The sequence below is a fragment of the Apium graveolens genome, chromosome 5, assembly GCF_009905375.1.
Source record: "Apium graveolens cultivar Ventura chromosome 5, ASM990537v1, whole genome shotgun sequence".
NCBI classification, from domain to species: Eukaryota; Viridiplantae; Streptophyta; class Magnoliopsida; order Apiales; family Apiaceae; genus Apium; species Apium graveolens.
Genome location: NC_133651.1, coordinates 203292103 through 203307182, shown reverse-complemented (window position 1 = coordinate 203307182; position 15080 = coordinate 203292103). Strand labels below are relative to the sequence as shown.

The window sequence follows — 15080 nt, the reverse complement described above, 5'->3', positions numbered from 1 at the left end:
CACTGGAATTTGTTTTTTCTGCCCTCAATTTTCTGATTTTTCTGGGGTTTTGGATAGAGTACTAAATTCTAAAGGTTCCTATGGTTTCATATCTTGGGTTGCCTCCCAAGAAGTGCTTCTTTTACATCATCAGCTTGACTTAGAGTACTGCGATCAAGTTGACAATAAAACGGCACTAACCACTTCCCGGTTTGCCGTATCCCCATAATAGTGCTTCAATCTCTGACCATTTACTTTGAATGCTTTGCCCGGATTGTTCTCAAAAATCTCCAGCGCTCCATGTGGAAACACATTTTTGACGATAAATGGTCCAGACCACCTTGATTTCAACTTTCCAGGAAAAAGTCGGAGCCGAGAGTTGAATAGAAGAACTTGTTGCCCCGACACAAATGACTTAGGAGATAGCTTCCTGTCGTGCCACCTTTTTACTTTTTCCTTGTATATTTTATTATTTTCATATGCTTGAAGTCGAAATTCATCAAGTTCATTTAACTGAAGCATTCGCTTCTTCCCAGTTGCATCTAGATCAAGGTTTAACTTTTTCAATGCCCAATAAGCCTTATGCTCAAGCTCCGCAGGTAAATGACATCACTTACCATAGACAAGCTGAAACGGGGACATCCCAAGTAGAGTCTTGTATGTTGTTCTATAAGCCTAAACAGCTTCATCGAGCTTCAAAGACCAATCTTTCCTTGACGGACAAACTACTTTCTCTAGAATGCATTTTATCTCTCTATTAGACACTTCAGCTTGACCATTAATTTGCGGATGATAGGAAGTAGCGATGCGATGATTCACATTGAAGCATTGCATCATAGAAGTGAACTTACAATTGCAGAAATGCGACCCTTCATCACTTATGATAACTCGTAACGTTCCAAACCTTGTGAATATCTGCTTATGAAGAAAACTCAACACTACCTTTGCATCATTAGTTGGCAGAGCCTTGACTTCTACCCATTTCGAGATATAATCGACTGCCAGCAAGATGTACTGATTATTGCAGGATGAGATAAATGGTCCCATAAAATCGATTCCCCAAACATCGAAGACCTCAACTTCAAGCATCACATTCAAAGGCATCTCATCCTTTCTGGTAAGATTCCTAACTCTTTGGCAACGATCACACCTTAAAACAAACTGATGTGCATCCTTAAACAACGTAGGCCAGAAAAAGCCTGCTTGAAGAATACGAGCTCCTGTCTTTTCACCACCATAATGTCCACCATAAACTGTGGAATAACAGTCTCGTAATATCCCCTCCGTCTCACAGAATGGGATACATGTCCTGATGATCTGGTCAGCTCCTTGTCTAAAAATATATGGTTCATCCCACATGTACCACTTCACCTCATGTAGAAACTTCTCCTTTTGAGCCGCATTTATATTAGGAGGCATTATATTGCTAACAAGATAGTTCACAATGTCTGCAAACCATGGCTCTTCCTCTTGAATTGCGAACAACTGCTCATCCGGAAAAGATTTGTTGATCAATATTTTATCATATGCAGTAGAATCGGGATTCTCCAATCTAGAGAGATGGCCAGCTACTTGATTTTCAGTACTTTTTCGATCTTTGATCTCTAACTCAAATTCCTGTAGCAAGAGCACCCAACGAATAAGTCTAGGCTTCGAATCCTTCTTTGAGACCAGATAGCAGATGGCAGCGTGATCAGTGAATACTATCACCTTTGTCCCAAGTAGATAAGATCGAAATTCCTCAAAACCAAAAACTATAGCCAAGAGCTCCTTCTCAGTAATGGTGTAGTTCAGTTGAGCTCCATTTAGTGTCTTACTAGCATAGTAGACCACATGAAAGATATTAGACTTTTGATGCCCAAGAACTGCTCCCACAGTATAATCACTTGCATTACACATCATCTCAAAAGGTTCTCTCTAATCAGGTGTCGTAATAACTGGTGCAGTGATTAAACTCTTCCTGAGAGTCTTAAATGCTGCCAAACATTCATCATCAAATTTGAAAGGCACATCTTTCTCGAGCAAGTTGCACAACAGCTTAGAAACCTTAGAGAAGTCCTTGATGAAACGCCGATAAAAACCCGCGTGATCAAGAAAACTACGGATTCCTTTCACAGAAATAGGTGGCGGAAGATTTTCAATGACTTCCACCTTGGCTTTATCCACCTCAAGACCCTTACTAGAGACCTTATTCCCAAGAATGATGCCTTGTTGTACCATGAAGTGACATTTTTCCCAATTAAGCACCAAATTAGTTTCCACACACCTTTTGAGCACCAAACGAAGATTATTCAAGCATTCATCACACGAATGTCCAAGGATGGAGAAGTCGTCCATGAACACTTCGACATTATTTCCAATCATATCTGAGAATATAGCCATCATGCATCTCTGAAAAGTGGCAGATGCACCACATAAGCCAAAAGAAACTCTACGGAAGGCAAACGTGCCGAATGGACAAGTGAAAGTAGTCTTCTCTTGATCTTCTGGTGCAATGCAAATCTGATTGTAGGCCGAATAGCCATCCAGAAGACAATAATACTCGTGACCAGCCAACTTGTTGAGCATCTGATCAATAAATGGAAGAGGGAAGTGATCCTTCCTTGTGGCTTTATTCAACTTTTTGTAGTCCATGCATACCCTCCATCCTGTGACTGTTCGAGTGGGGATGAGCTCGTTCTTATCATTTGCTACCACAGTAATACCTCCTTTCTTAGGTACACATTGCACGGGGCTCACCCAAGAACTGTCAGAAATAGGATATATGATTCCTGCATCCAGCCACTTTAGAATTTCTTTCTTCACCACTTCTTTCATTATAGGATTAAGCCTTCGTTGTTGCTCAACAGTCGGCTTGCTACCTTCCTCTAGCAGAATTTTATGCATGCAGTACGAAGGGCTGATCCCTTTTATATCTGCTATAGTCCATCCGATGGCCGATTTGAATTCTCTTAAAATCCTCAAGAGCTTGTCCTAATCACTACCTAAAAGGTTAGATGCAATAATAACAGGAAAAGTAGATGCATCACCTAAAAAAGCATACTTCAAGTATTCAGGCAATGGTTTAAGCTCCAAAGTAGGTGCATTCCTAAATAGATGGTTTGAGCTTTCCTTCAACATTCTTGAGATCAGTATTACCAAGAGATTCAAACGGTATGTCTAGCTTTCGTTTCCAAGGAGAAGCATTTAGATATTGTAACTACTCATTGCCTTCCTCATCATCACTGTCAAATTCCCCCAATAAGGCTTTTTCTAAGGCATCAGACCTTAGCACATGATCAAGTTCTGAAATAACTGCAGAATCGACCAAATCCATTTTAAAGCACTCCTCATCTTCCGTAGGGAATTTCATCGCATTGAACACATTGAATGTCACATCCTGATCTTGCACCCTCATAGTAAGTTCACCCTTTTGTGCATCTATCAAGGTACAGCCTGTAGCCAAGAAAGGTCTTCCCAAGATTATGGGAATCTTCTTATCTTCCTCGAAATCCAGAATGACAAAATCTGCAGGAAAGATGAGCTTGCCCACTTTTACTAGCACGTCCTCCACGATGCCTCGTGGGTATGTAATAGAACAATCAACCAATTGTAGAGACATGTAGGTGGGCTTTGGATCAGGCAAATTCAACTTTTTGAAGATAGACAATGGCATCAGATTGATGTTTGCTCCCAAATCGCAAAGGCACTTATCGAATGACAACTTGCCAATGGTACAAGGAATGGTGAAGCTACCTCGATCCTTACGCTTTGGAGGTAACTTTTGTTGCAGCACAGCACTGCACTCTTCCGTTAGAGCAATGGTATCTAGATCATCCAGTTTCACCTTCCTTGAAAGAACATCTTTCATGAATTTCGCATAACTAGACATTTGCTCCAGAGCCTCAGCGAAAGGTATGTTGATGTGAAGTTTCTTGAACACCTCCAGAAACTTACCAAATTGCTTGTCCAACTTTTGTTTTTGCAATCTCTTAGGAAAAGGTGGTGGAGGATAGAGTTGTTTCTCCCCTGTATTACCCTCAGGAAGAGTGTGTTCAACAGTAGTCTTCCTTGATTCCCCCTCTTTCTCCTTTTGCTTTTCTTCTTCATCTGCAATTTCAGCTTCTCCAGCTTTTGCTTTTTGAGCATCAACAACTTTTCCAGATCTTAAGGTGACAGCTTTGACTTGCTCCTTAGCATCCTTCCTGCCTGGCACTTCAGTATCGCTGGGAAGTGTGCCAGGTTAACAATTGAGCAAGGCGTTGGCTATTTGACCTATTTGATTTTCCAAGGTCTTGATAGAAACAGCCTGACTTTTGCACAAAAGCTTTAACTCCTCAAAATCAGCACTAGAAGGTGGAGTTGTACCTCCTTGTTGAGGATATGATTGCCTTTGAGCATATTGCTGAGGTTGTTGGAATCCAGGTGGATTAAACTGTTTACTTGCAGCTGGCTGATATGGTTGCTGAACAACATTCTGATTATTGCTCCAGCTGAAATTGGGATGATTTCTGTTATTAGGATGATAAGTAGCTGGCACGGGCTGCTGCGGTCGCTGATAATTGTTCACATACTGAATAGATTTATTAACAAGAGAACACTGATCTGTAGCATGAGAGCCTGCATAAAGCTCACAGACAATAGCTATTTGATTGACTCCATAGTTGGCTAAAGAATCGACCTTCATAGACAGCGCTTGGAGCTGCGCTGCAATAGCTGTAGCTGCATCAACTTCCAGAATACCTTCTACCTTCCCATGCATCATCCTTTGAGTTGGGTTTTGATACTCGTTTGCAGCCATAGTTTCAATAAGATTATAGGCTTCAGTATAGCTTTTGGCCCACAAGGCACCTCCAGCTGCTGTATCGAGCATGGACCTAGATTGGGCCCCCAAACCATTGTAGAACCCAGTGATCACCATCTAGTCAGGAATACCATGATGTGGACACTTTCTCAACATCTCCTTGTAGCGCTCCCAAGCTTCGCACATAGATTCTCCTTGTTGCTGTGCAAACTAAGTAAGAGCACTCCTCATAGCTGCAGTCTTGGTCATTGGATAGAACTTCACCAGAAACTTTTGTGCGAGATCTTCCCAAGTAGTGATGGACCCAGCTGGTAAAGAATGTAACCAATCCTTAGCTTTGTCCCTCAGAGAGAATGGGAAAAGCCTAAGCTTGATAGCCTCATCAGTGATACCATTATATTTGAAAGTACTACAGATCTCGACAAAATTCCTGATGTGCATGTTGGGATCTTCAGTCGAAGCACCTCCAAAAGAAACAGAATTCTGCACCATCTGAATAGTGCCCGGCTTGATTTCGAAAGTATTGGCCTGAATAGCCGGATGAATGATGCTTGACTAAATGTCATCAATTTTAGGCCGAGAAAAGTTCAAAAGAGTTGGATCAGCTGGAACTATGCGATCACCCATTGTTACAGGTTCTTTCTTCTCACTCTCTGTATCCGAATCTTCAAAAACTATCTTCTCCGGAAAGTCAAGAGCTGAATATGTCTCCTCAGCCGTACCTAGATTTCTCTTGCGGGTGCGAGAACGTGTTTGTATAAACGCTCGCTAGAGTACCTGAAACACAACTAGAAGTAGTAAGTAACAAGTCTTAATCAATGAATCCTAATGACCACTGATGGCAAGTACATAAACTAAACAAATTAACACCGAGTCCCCGACAGTGGTGCCAAAAACTTGTTAGGCACAAAGCATGCGCTAATTAAATCATGCAAGTATACGCGTTCGCAAGTAATATAGAATGATTTCTAGTTTGTTCCCACAGAGACTCTGATTAATTATATTTAATTAACACTTACGCACTAATGTATGATTACTCTTCAATGTCAAGACAATAACAATTAGGGTTGATTAACTACTATTAACTACGAGAATCAAACACTTAAATTATTAATATTAAACACACATGAGATCATAACTTCATTAATACTTCATTCAATAGTTATTTTTATTACCCTTAGCATATAATGGTGATGATATTAATCGAACAACACGAAACTGATAAAAGCCAACTTTCATTGTACGAATACCATTCTACTAAGTATCCACAATTAAGATAGAAGTTGAATAGGAAACAATTATGTTGAGATCCTATATGTCTAAAGAATTCGACAATATAATGATTTAAGCACAAGTCATTCATTATGATTACACGGGGCAAGTAAAACGGTTAGAGTTACCCACTAATCATGCATACAATACATGAACCTATGCTAGCATGGCAAGTTCTAAATCTCAAGATTCACTGTCGCTTCACAAGAGATTAACACGCTATCTTATATGTTCACGACACACATAAGACGAATAAGTACAACCTATGCTAGATATCATACAATCACCACATACCAAGGTATTAAACAATTAACTAAAGAAATCCATAGTAAATCCGCTATGACCCCATGATCACGATTAGCCCATGATAGAACTCATCGTCACCATGGGTTCATATGAAAACATGATATAAACATAACGATATAAACTAATAAAAATTACTTAATAAAAACAGAGTACGTCACAAGAGTATTAAGATTCAAAGAGTAAAGAAAACTAGCATTCACTGTTACAATGAATTAAAAGAATCACAAGATAAACGTATGCTTCATCTTCTTCGTTGTTGCGTGCTAAAACGGTCTTCTTAATCTTCTTTCCTTGATACTTGTTCCTTGCTTTTTTTGTGAAAACGTCTCCTAAAAACTAAATCACTGTAGCACAGAATATAAATCATTAAAAATGATCAAGTTATGGTTGGTGGTGGAGATAGTGGTTACTGTAGATGCGTAGAGCTCGAAAAGAGCTTCGTTTTGAGTGTAAGTACGCAAGAAACAGCCATGCCCAGCTCCTTCTTCTTCCTCCTTTTTCTTCCTTTCTTTCATGATTTCTTTTCTTCAAAAAAAAATGGGGGCTGCTGTTTGTTGGATGGTGAAAGTGAGGCTTGAGTTTAGTTTTAATTACGTTAGAAACTTTGGAAAATTGCAAGTTAACCCCTTAAGTTTGTTAAGTTACAAAGTCTCCTAATTCCAATTCTATTGAATTCTCTTTTTTCAATTGCTCCTCAAATCCTTGCATTAATTTTCAAATTTTAATCACGCCCTTAGTAACCGTTAATTATTCCGGACCTTACGCTGAAATATTGGATCGATCGGAAACCAAAATGTTTTACTCTTTATCGAGCACTATTCATCGCATTTGTCAACTTGCTAATTCCCGACTTCTGACGAACCCAACTTATGTTTATTTAATTCCTAGAATAAGAATATTTCTTTGTAAATCCATTTTGAGGAATCAAATATTCCTACACTTTTTCAGTTACCGAAGGAGTTCAATTTTCCATCAAAATACAAGTTGCGAATCTCTGAGATCTGACGTGATTTATATACACTTATTTATAGGTGGCATGATATATATTTGCTTATAATGTAAAGTTACTATTCATTAACTTTACACCCGAAAGACTGATCCTCAATTACCGACCGAATACGCATTCATCTGAATCCCAGTTATAACACCAAACATTTAAAATCCTGAAATACATTAATACTACTGTGAATACAACTTATATCTCCTTTTAATACTTGTATTTAAATCCTTCAACCTTAACTCTTTATACTTAATTCTTCCGGTGTCTGGTGGATTTTCAGGAAAAATCAAAGTGCTCGTTTTCGAATTCTGACGATTTTACGTACACTCAAATTTATTACTGAAAACTAATATGGACTCAGAATTACAGTAACAGAGTTTCCATATATGGTCGTCTGAAAATATTCCCGATTACAAAAATTACTAATCATCCAATTTTTTTTAAATTAGTCCAAAATTTTAGGTTATTCCAGTCTCAATTCCTAGGTTAAAGCACTTTTCACATCCATTTGAAAGATTTTAAACTTCTTGTGAGCAACATAAGCCAAAAATATTCTTATGGCTTCCAATCTAGCAACTGGTGTAAACGTTTCATCATAATTAATTCCCTCCTGTTGAGAGTATCATTTTGCAACCAGCCTTGCTTTGTTCCTTGTAATTATGTCGTCACTGTCAATTTTGTTTCTGAACACCCATTTTGTACCAACAACTGATCTGCTCCTTGGTCTTGGCATTAGGGTCCAGACTTTATTTCTTTCAAATTCATTTAACTCTTCCTGCATTGCTTGCACCCAATCAGCATCTTGAAGAGCTTCTTCCACTTTCTTTGGTTCAGTCTGAGAAAGAAAAGAATGATAAAGACATTCATTTGATGTAGCTGTTCTAGTTCTGACACCTGCATCAGGATTTCCAATAATTAAGTCAGGTGTATGTGCTTTAGTCCACTTCCTTACAGATGGAAGGTTTTCTCTAGAACTGGATGCTCCTCCATGATCCATGCTGTCTCCATCAACATTTTCTGATGCTCCCCCTGAAATTATGCTTTCTGAGTTGGATCTTTCATTATTTGAGTTTCCAGAAATATCAGAACATGAGTATCAGAATTATCAGAACTTGGCCCATCAGAACTTGAAGAGCCTGTTGTAGGTTCTGATGCTTCTTAAGATGTGGTTGGATCTTCAGTATGCTCCCCCTGTACAGGTGCATTCTCCTTAGGTGTAGTCACCACAGTTTCAATAACATCAGAGTTTAATCCATCAGAGTTTGCAGTATCAGGATTTACAGAATCAGAATTTAAAACTTCATTTTCGAATCTCAGCTGATCATGATCATTGAAATCTTCAAGTCTAGTAATCTTCTTATCATCAAAAGAGACATTGATATATTCCATGACAACCCTTGTTCTTAAATTGTAGACTCTGAATGCTTTTGTAGAAAGTGGATATCCAACAAAAATTCCTTCATCAGCTTTTAGATCAAATTTGGATAGTTGTTCGGGATGAGTCTTAAGAACAAAACACTTGCATCCAAATACATGAAAATACTTCAGATTTGTCTTCTTTTTCTTCACCATTTCATATGGTGTTTTTCCATGCTTGTTAATGAGTGTTGCATTCTGAGTAAAACAAGCAGTCTGCACAGCTTCAACCCAAAAGTAGGTTGGCAAATTTGCTGCATCAAGCATAGTTCGTGCAGCTTCAATAAGAGTTCTATTCTTTCTTTCAACAACTCCATTTTGTTGTGGAGTTCCAGGAGCAGAAAATTTATGCTTTATTCCATGGTCTTTGCAGAACTCTTCCATGATCAAATTCTTGAACTTAGTGCCATTATCACTTCTTATGATCTTCACAGAATCTTTGATCAATTTATCCAGTTGCTTGACATGATCAATCAAGATAGATGCAGTTTCACTTTTTGTGTGCAAGAAATACACCCATGTGTATCTGGTGAACTCATCCACTATGACCATAGCATATTTCTTCTTTGCAGTAGACATGACATTAACTGGACCAAATAGATCAACATGTAGTAGGTGATAAGGCTCAAGAATTGATGATTCAGTCTTGCTCTTGAATGAAGATTTTCTTTATTTTGCCTTCTGACATGAATCACAAAGGCCATCAGGAGCAAATACTGATTTTGGCAGTCCTCTCACAAGATCTTTCTTGACTAGTTCATTATATTGTTAAAATTTAAATGAGAGAGTTTCTTGTGCCAATTCCAGCTTTCTTCAATTGATGCTCTACTCAACAGACAGATTGCAGGACCATCAGTACTTGTTGAAAGCTTGGCTTCATAAATGTTACCATGCATGTATCCTTTCAGAACAACTTTGCCTGTAGATTTGCTTACAACTTCACAGTGTTCTTCAAAGAAATTCACATGATAACCTCTGTCACATATTTGACTTACACTCAGCAGATTGTGTTTAAGTCCTGAGACCAGAGCTACTTTTTCAATGATGACATTCCCAAGATTGATATTGCCATATCCCAGAGTTTTTCCAATGTTGCCATCTCCATAAGAAACACCTGGGCCAACTTTCTCCATAAAGTCTGATAGCAGGGCTTTATTTCCAGTCATATATCCTGAACATCCACTGTCCAGAACTAGGATGTTCTTCATGTTTCCCTGCAATCACAAAGACCACTAATGACTAGTTTTAAGGACCCAGACTTGCTTGGATCCTTTGGCCTTTTTAAGTTTGTTAACAATTGCAGCGGATTTAGCATCAGAGTTTATGTTGATAGTTTTATTTTTAGAATTTGCAATATCAGACTTTGCATCAGAACTTACACTAGAAGGAATAATGCTAACTTTCTTTACAGAAGGTTTTATTTGATAATAATTATAGTACAAACTATGATATTACTTACAAGTATAAATAGAATGTCATAAACTACCACAATGAAAACAAGGATTTTGTGGCTTATATCTAACAGACTGACTCTTAACTCCTGATTTTGAAGGTAAGGAGTTTATATTCTTATTCTTCCTACAAAAAGAAGCCAGATGGTTAGAATTTCCACAGTTATGATATGTTTTTCTAGGAGCATTAGAAACAGGCTTATAATTATTACTTTTGTTCACACCTTCCTTACCATTCCTATTTTTCCTAGGTGGCTTTACCTTGTTTACATTCTTAACATCTTTCAGCTTATGCTTAAGGTGCTTCTTTGTCATTAAGCCTATGTTAACTTCGGTTGGCTTACCTGTTTAGATTTTTCAGAAGTTATTTTCTCCTTAACTTCTGATTTATCAATATCAGACTTTGCAGTTACAAACTTAACAGGATTTACCTTTGGTTTTTGTTTAACAACTATAGGCTCAGTTTCTACAGTTCCCTTGTTCTTATCATCTCCATAACCTAAGCCCTCTTTCCAGTTTCCACTACTAAGAATATCCTGAGTTGCTTTACCAGAGTTAGTCCAAGTCCTGATAATCTCTCTTTCCTTTTCTAACTCAGATTTCAGAGATTCATTCATTTTTAACACTTCATCCCTAACATAAAAGGCATCATCTCTATCTTTCTGAGTTTGATGGAACATGACTAACTCTTTTTCTAAATAATCATTCCTCTTTTTATAAGCAAGATTTTCAGAAGTTAATCTTTCACATGTTAAAGTTTGATCTTTATAACTAATGAACATGGTTTTAAGATATCTTCTCAACTCAGTAATATCATCAGTATGAAAGGCATAAGTAGGTTGAGGTACCTTTAAGTCAGCAGTATCAGAACTGCTATCATCATTTGCTATCAAGGCATAGTTTTCCTCATCCTCAGAATCTGAAGCATCTGACCAGCTTTTCTTCTTTGTGATAAGAGCCTTTCCTTTGTCACTTTTTCCTTTTCTGCAATCTGGAGATATGTGGCCTTCCTCACCATAATTGTAGCATTTAACATTTGAATAATTTCCTCTGTCAGACTTTCCTCCTTTGCCTTCAGATTTTTTGAAACCTTTCTTTTCAGAACTTGCACCTTTCCTGGAAAACTTCTTTCCTCTCCTGAATTTTCTGTACGCAATCTTTGTGATCCCTTTCACCATAAGAGCACACAGCTTCATCATCTCCTCATCAGGGTCCATCTCTGGTATACTTTCAGTTTCTGAGTCATTATCACTATCAGAACTTGATGACTCAGTATCAGACTATGTGATGAGAGCTTTTCCCTTGCCTTTCCTTGAGGCAGGTTCTTTGGGACTTTCCTCCTCAGCCACAAAGGCAACTGTTCTTGACTTTCTTCCATTTATCTTGCTTCTTTGTTCCATCTCAAGTTCATGAGTCTTGAGCATCCCATAAATTTCATCAAGAGTTGTTTCATCAAGATTATAGTTGTCTCTTATTATTGTGGCCTTCAAATCCCATCTTTCAGGAAGAGCTAACAGGAACTTAAGATTTGAATCTTCAATATCATACTCTTTGTCAACTAGTGACAAATCATTCAAGAGTTTGACAAATCTGTCATATAAATCAGTTAATGACTCATCAGGCTTTGAGTCAAAGTGCTCATACTCTTGAGTGAGTATTGTCTTCCTGTTCTTTTTGATTGAACCAGTCCCCTGACACCTTATTTCCAAAGCATCCCATATCTCTTTTGCAGTCTTGCAGTTAATTACCCTGTTTGACATGACATTATCTATGGCACTATGCAGCAAGTGTCTTACCTTTGCATCCTTTGCAATTGATGAGATATCTTTAGCAGTGTAATCATTTTTCTCCTTTGGTACAGACTTTGCTGGCTGACCTGCAACTTCCACAGAGAGTTTGGTTGGCATATGAGGTCCTTCATAAATCCTGTCGAGATATTCTAGATCTGTAGCTTCCAGAAATATAGCCATCTTCACTTTCCATATGGAATACTCGGAAGGTTTCAACATGGGAACTCTTATAGTCTCATATCGACTATGAGTTACAGTTTATGGAGGATCTTCAGTTTTGGTGGGCTTGGTTGGATTTTCTTCTTCGGACATGATTTATTTTGGATCTTAAACTGTTTGTGCGTTAACAGAAGGCTCTGATACCACTTGTTAGGTCACACACATTGTAGAAGGGGGTTAAATACAGTGTTTAGCACAATCAAATCGAATATAAGAACTCAAGTAACATAAAACGGATTTTATTTAACACAATAAACTCTGTTACAATATGGAACTGTCCTCTCTCAGTGATGAACAAATTATCACGAGAGCTGCTAGAGTTACAAAAAATAATAACTTCGATAATCATAACTCTTATAGTGTAAACTCTATGCATGTGTTTATATACTACATAGTTACAAGATAATCTTCTAATTGATATGGAATATAATTCTGCTTCCTAAAATATATCAACTAGTTATCTTTTCTTCCAAGTTTTATATTCTTCATAGAATTCCTTCTTCATGCACAATTCTTTATGTCTTAGTCTCGATCTTCTTTCCTTTCAATCAGCCGCCTGCCTTATCTGAAAGTCATCTTAAGTCCTGATATTATCTCCTGATAAATATCTTCTGAACCTTAAGTTCTGATAACTTAAGTTCTGATATCTTAAGTTCTGTCTTTAGTATAAGTGCTGATTTCCAGTTAAGTATTGATATGTCCTGTTATGTAAGATCTGAAAACTAAACACAAATCATATTACACATGACATTATCAAATATATCTAACAACACACATTTCCCCCTCTTTTCAATTAAAAATAAAACAAAAAAAATAAAAACTTAAAACCAAAAACAAAAATAAAAAACTCAAAAATATCTATCTTCACTCTATCCTCTCTCAAGAACACCCACATGACCTCTTATCTCTCGAATCTCGATTACGCTCTCTCTCTCTCTCTCTTCACTCTCTCCTCTCTCTGAATTTCACCAATCTCTACCGAGTTTCAATCCCCTAATCTGCATCGTAATTTTTATCCGATTCCGTCCGTTCACTTCTTTCGCCGGAATTTCATTCCAATATTCATTTGGATTTTCTTGCCGGCGTATCCCAATTAGACATCACAACGATATTGTCCATCTCTACTCTTTTGTAATTATAATCTATCTCTCTCCCTTGATGTTATATTAATGTTTATATGTTTGTGCGTGCGTGTATTTGATTTCGATATTGTTTATTTTGCAAGGTTTTCGTAACGTTGATGGCGAATAAGAAAGTAATATAGAGGAAAAAAGGCTCTGAACCTGTATTTGCTGTTGCGATTCTTGTATCATTTTCGATATTAGCTAAGTTGAAGTTAAAGTTTGAATTTGGTAAGTTTTGAACCCTAATTATAGAATTGGGGGTTTCAATTTTAAACCCTAATTTTTTTTAATTTTTAATTGGTTCTAATTAAGCTAAGTTGTACGCTCTTTAATTGTAGAATTGTAACTTGTTGATTTTTCAGTTGGATTAATGTTCAATTTATTCAATTATTTGACTTTTGTATTGGGTATTGATTGACATAATTATTGGTTGTAGTGAAGGTTAAAAGTTTAAAGTCTGAAGGTTATGGAGTTAAATTTGAGAACGGAGGAATATTTTTTGTTTAAAATAGCTTCTGTTGTTTAAACGTGTGAACTCGTAACTGTAGAAATAGTTTGTGTGACCTCTTGGTGCTAATTAACTTCAGTGAAAAAGCCTCTAGGCTTTTGCTAGGGCCCCTTATTAATTAGTGCAATTGTTGTGGTGAGTGGTAACCGATTGGTATGTGAATTTAGGCAAAAGGTACCTTGTAGTTATTTCGACATTAATAATTTGTTTTTCATGGAATAATTATCTTCTAGCTAAAAACTATCACTTGGTTAGTCTTGTTACCAGTACAACATTTTGATAGGAAAGAAAGTCTTGTACCATATATCTTGTCAGGGGGTAGAAGATTCTTCCAGTTTCATAATCCTCGCTTTTATACTTGTTTCTGTGGAAGTTAATTGGAGATTAACGGTGCTTAATTAATATCATTAGCAGAGCTGAATCAGACTATATCTAAATTTGGTTCTGGGGCTGCTAAATCTGAGGTGCAATACTTTTAGAATATTGATGCCGATTAATGAGGTAATAAAACTTTTGGAATTCTGATCCAAGTAGCTAACAGAAAAACTGGATTTTTTCAGTATTAATTAATATCTTAAAGTCCATAAATTTCTTATTAAACCTACAGTTCTAGGTCCAAGAACCTGCTTGTTTTTTCTTTTTGCAATCTTTCATTTTATGCTCCTAGACATAGAAGAACTTACATTGTGCTCTCCATATACATGCCATCGCTCCTCTCATATTACAACACTCTACTACTCTTGGTAGTTCAGATGTTATTGACCTTTGCCAAGAATCTGTGCCTGTATCAAAGCTAATTTCCTGGTAATTGTTTTCCTGTCTAGATTTATCGATGAAGAGTATATTGAAGTTATCGATGAATTCATGGAGGCTGTATTCACTCGCTGGCCTCACGTAATTGTGCAGGTTGATATCTGATGTTCAGACTTACTATCTTATATCATTAGATAGTGTCATATTATGAATCGTGAGAAATGTGTATATTTCCTTTTATTCTTTATTTCAAGTGAAATTTGTGGGTTTATATCATGGCAAATTTTTCACTAATTAATTAATTAGTAGGTGTTAGTCATGACTGTGATTAGTCAGAAGAGTTAAATTATAATGTTTTGTAACAGAAGTAAATTCTCACCCAAATTTTGTTCCCCAAACATGGCTGTTACTCTATAAATTTATTAAGAAAAAGAATAGGGCAAGAAAAGAGTGAACTGGAAGGTATGTTCATCTAAACT

The 15080-nt window shown here is 37.1% G+C and overlaps 1 non-coding gene across 1 annotated transcript; it reads left to right on the top strand.

Moving 5' to 3' along the window:
• Positions 1-4889: 4889 nt before the first annotated feature.
• Positions 4890-4996, top strand: LOC141662277 (small nucleolar RNA R71). Its single transcript, XR_012550398.1, has one exon. It is a non-coding gene; the product is annotated as a small nucleolar RNA R71 (small nucleolar RNA).
• Positions 4997-15080: the final 10084 nt, after the last annotated feature.